The sequence below is a fragment of the Mus caroli genome, chromosome 12 (genome assembly GCF_900094665.2).
Source record: "Mus caroli chromosome 12, CAROLI_EIJ_v1.1, whole genome shotgun sequence".
NCBI lineage: Eukaryota > Metazoa > Chordata > Mammalia > Rodentia > Muridae > Mus > Mus caroli.
In genome coordinates this window covers 85,971,014-85,974,876 of record NC_034581.1, presented here as the reverse complement: position 1 = coordinate 85,974,876, position 3,863 = coordinate 85,971,014, and the positions used below count along the sequence as shown (strand labels likewise).

The 3,863-nt window shown below is 36.8% G+C and overlaps 1 protein-coding gene and 1 pseudogene across 1 annotated transcript in view; one reads left to right on the top strand and one right to left on the bottom strand.

The window, feature by feature from the left end:
- The window catches only part of Dio2 (iodothyronine deiodinase 2), a 228,277-nt gene that overhangs the window by 154,329 nt on the left and 70,085 nt on the right, over window positions 1-3,863 (top strand).
- On the bottom strand, window positions 1,753-1,869 carry LOC115032904 (annotated as a pseudogene).

Below are 3,863 nucleotides of genomic sequence, written 5' to 3'. Positions count from 1 at the left end.
CACCAACAATGGAGGAGTTTTCCTCTTTCTCCACATCCTCGCCAGCGTCTGCTGTCACCTGAATTTTTGATCTTAGCCAATCTGACCGGTGTGAGGTGGAATCTCAGGGTTGTTTTGATTTGCATATCCCTGGTGATTAAGGATGTTGATCATTTTTTCAGGTGCTTCTCAGCTATTCCGTATTCCTCAAGTGAGAATTCTTTGTTTAGCTCTGAGCCCATTTTTTAATGGGTAGCCTGTTTTTATGAGGAATAAAAATCAAAATATGTTAAAAATCTCAAATGGGCAAAGTTGTTGGTTATGGCTACTTAGATATCTATCTAGTACTGTCTACTGTGTAAGAAATAATTGGGCATGTCAAATAACAGATAAATATGAATAATATAAAAACTTCCTGATTACAACTAAGAGACAAACATGTAAAATTTGAATGCTATATAAAGTTTCGTTTGGTGTCTTCAAAGTCTACATAGCACTACATTGTACTTTTTTTCAAAGACCTTTTAAGAAATTGAGAAGAACAATTAACAATACCTTGACTGAAGAATGGTAAAACTAGTTAATCAAGAAAACTTATTTTTCTAAAGAATTATGTATAAATTCTCTTGCACAATTCTCTGTATCTTAGCAATATGCTTCCCGTGCTAGCCTATTCAGATACATAAAAAATTCAAAATGAGCCAATCATGAATTGACTAATAACTTTTAAAAATGTATATATTTTCATTGTATAGATGTATACAAGGTATTGGTCTGATAATTGACTGTGAACGACAGTAGATGGAAAATTTATTTGTACCACTGCCTACTCAACCAAAGCCTCGGGGAACATTGAAGAAAGGCTTGAAGGTATATAAAATCTGAACGATTAGAAGGGGCATGGCAAAATGCATTCCTCTGGATATGTAATGTACACTAAACATGAACTTGTAGTATCTGTGGTTGACAACACAAGACTTGTGTACGACCAAGCCAGCTAACTAATAAATTGTTATAACAACACTCTGGTCTTCACTGAATCCCAGGATTAAAATTAAAAGCACTGAAGACAAATCTGCATGTCAATTTACTTTTAGGGTTTCATAACTCACGTGATCAGTTCTACTAATTAGTTATCAGCATTATACATCCTTATACATTGCAGAAACTGCCAGATAGCACGGCATAATTAATGACGTATTTGTGTAACCATTTTTGTAATCACTGTGTTATGGAATCCAGTGACATCCAGGTTCATTGTGTTGAATCTGTCCATAGTTGTCTCTGAAAAAGAAAGCACTGTAAGTGCCGAAGATACTCTTCCCTGTACACAGTGGAATTCAGCCACAGTATCTCATTGCTTTGGGATGGGTGATTATCTCTGATTCTAATATGACAACCAGAATGAGTTTTCTTATCTAGTTATACTTCAGGAGCATATAAGGATGCCCTTGAGATAATTAATTTGATAGATAGAAATAAAATAGAAATGACCATTTATTTGTGTATCTCTCCATCAGCCCTTGTTCCATTCATCATTAAATTTAAGAAATCAGCATCTAATACAGCTGCCTCAAGGATCAGCATCTGACCCTTGCAGGACTAATAATAGATGTTTGTTAAAAGAATGGATGACTTAATGAACAATTGACTATTGGTCAAATTAAATGAAAGATTTCTGACTGGTAAATATATTTAATAGTTGTCTTAAGACAAGACAAAAGTATTTTTATGGAACTGTCTTTGTACTGAAATGAAAGCATATAAAATAGAGGTATACTGCACCTAGTATTCCCAGGCGGCCTCCCATTCAAGTACTAACCAGGCCCAACCCAGCTTAGCTCCCGAGATCAGATGAGATTGGGCATTCAGGGTGGTATGGCTGTAATCTGGTGATTCTATAGGAGGGCCAGCAATCCTAATTGATCTGGACCCCTGAGATCTCTCAAACACTGGTCCACCAAACAGGCAGCATACACCAGCTGATATGAGGCCCCCAACAGACATACAGTAGAGGACTTCCGGGTCTGTGTTCATTCAGAGGTGATGCACCTAACCTTCAAGAGACTGGAGGCCCCAGGGAGTTTAGAGGTCAGGTGGGGTGGCAGTGGGGGCATCCATGTGGAGACAGGGGTGGGAGGGGAGGAGGTGTGGCATGTGGATCAGTCCAAGAGTGGATGGTGGGGCAGGGAAGGGAATATGGAGTATAAAAAATAATTTAAAAAATAGACGTATACAAACATTTGATGGCATTACTCCTTAGTGGGATGTCTTTCCTTGATGGAATCATATTTGCTATGGAACACAAAATGTGGCCATTTTAAATTCACCCTGAGCTGCTACGTCTGAAGTTTATGGAGGTCAATTACCAATATTTTCTTTTCTAACAGCATTGTTTAGAGAAACAATGAGAAAAACATGTGAAGATTCTGAGAATATTGGGTCATATACCTTATTTTCTATATAGTTTCTCTAGGGGAAAATCGTGCAGCAGAAAATGATAATATCAAGAACATTTTAGTGCAACAGTCTGCAGTGATATTCTACCCCCCGCCCCCCTACCCCCCGCCTTTGGTAAGTAATACTGTTTGAAGTCATGGACTTCTTTTGCTGTGGCCCACCTCTGCATCCTAGAAAAGTCATTTATATGCTGATGAATTTAATACCTTGTGCCCTCATTTTTAGACAAACATCATTGGGTTACTTGGATGTTAGCAAGAAAAATTAAACTCCTGCAAGTCTTCATTCAGGAGTAGAAATTGAGTGCTTTATTATATTTCTCTCTAATGGAAGAAATACCAGAAAGGGTGCATTGCATGTTTTATGTATGGGAATCTTGTTTCTTATGCCTCAAATGTGTTTTACTATGGCTTGGAAGCTATAATAAAGCTTTTTATCTCTCCCTGTTGTCCATAAATGCTTGTGTGTATGCATCTGTGACAAGATAAACACTCCATAAGGCTTATGTATGCATGTATATCTGTTAATTCTTTTTCTACTTCAGGGGCTGGGACACAGATAGGAGGACAGTGCAGTGCAGTGGAAAGAGCATATGCTCTTGACCTTGGCTGCAAATCTGCTTTTACCTGTACAAGTGCCTGGCTAGAGGCAAATCACTTAATGTTTCTAAACCTTATTTTTCTCATCTGTACAAATGATTCAGTTGGAAAAATAACTTCTAGGATTAGTTTTAAAATCCTTTTATGAAAGATGGAAATTGAATTGCTACAGGGAGGTTGAAATGATTTATCTCAAGCATGCAGTAGGTGTTGAGCACATCAAGCATGTGTTTGATAAATGAAATATTTTCTTTTAATTGAAAAAAATTCTTTTTGTACAATATATTCTGACCAACTCCTTCTAGACCCTCCCTACTTCCCCACCCTGCCAACTTGACTTTTTCTTCCTCTTTTTTCTCTCTCTCTTTAGGAAAAAAAATAAAGAGGCAAACAAAAATAAATAAACCTGACTTTAAAAAAATATATAACAAAGAGAAAGCACAAAAATCACACATACAGAGACAGTGGCACACACAATCAACCCCCCCAAAAAAACCCTCATAAAATCATAAACTCTAATATATAAGCAAACCACATAAGAATAAATAAATAAATAAATAAATAAATAAATAAAATGCCCAAACAAAGCAATATGAGACAAAAAGTCTACACAAATACCATTGAGTTCAGTTTTATGTTGACCATCTACTGCTGAGCATGGCCCTACCCTTAAGTGTGGTTAATAAAACAGAATCTTTTGACCCCAGTGGAGAAAAAAAATACTTTTCCCTTTGTAAGCAGATGTCAATTGGAGATTGCTTTTTGGTTATGGAATGAAGATCTTTTTCAGAGCAAGTGTTTTAGTTTTCGGAGACAGGGTTTCTC